Genomic DNA, 291 nt, shown 5'->3' on the forward strand with positions numbered 1-291 from the left:
TAGGACCATTAAGTTACATTGTCCTGGATTGTTTCATGTTCTTCTCAACTCCTCTATTCTCGACTGGGTAGAGTGAAAAATATACTGAGGAGATTTGCATTTTTCTGACTTGGCCTGGTCCCTTGAGACCCTCAAACTCCTTTCCCTTTGAGAGTCTTGGGCCGAATGTAAGAGAAACAATGGTGGCTCTGAGAGATTTTGTGGAATGGGCCATGAATCCCATTTCGAGGTGCCTGTACCTCTCTTTGCTCAGCCCATCTTACTACTGAGCTAGCTCATTCTCCAGGTCTT

Source organism: Equus quagga, unplaced genomic scaffold (genome assembly GCF_021613505.1).
Source record: "Equus quagga isolate Etosha38 unplaced genomic scaffold, UCLA_HA_Equagga_1.0 149127_RagTag, whole genome shotgun sequence".
Taxonomy (NCBI): domain Eukaryota; kingdom Metazoa; phylum Chordata; class Mammalia; order Perissodactyla; family Equidae; genus Equus; species Equus quagga.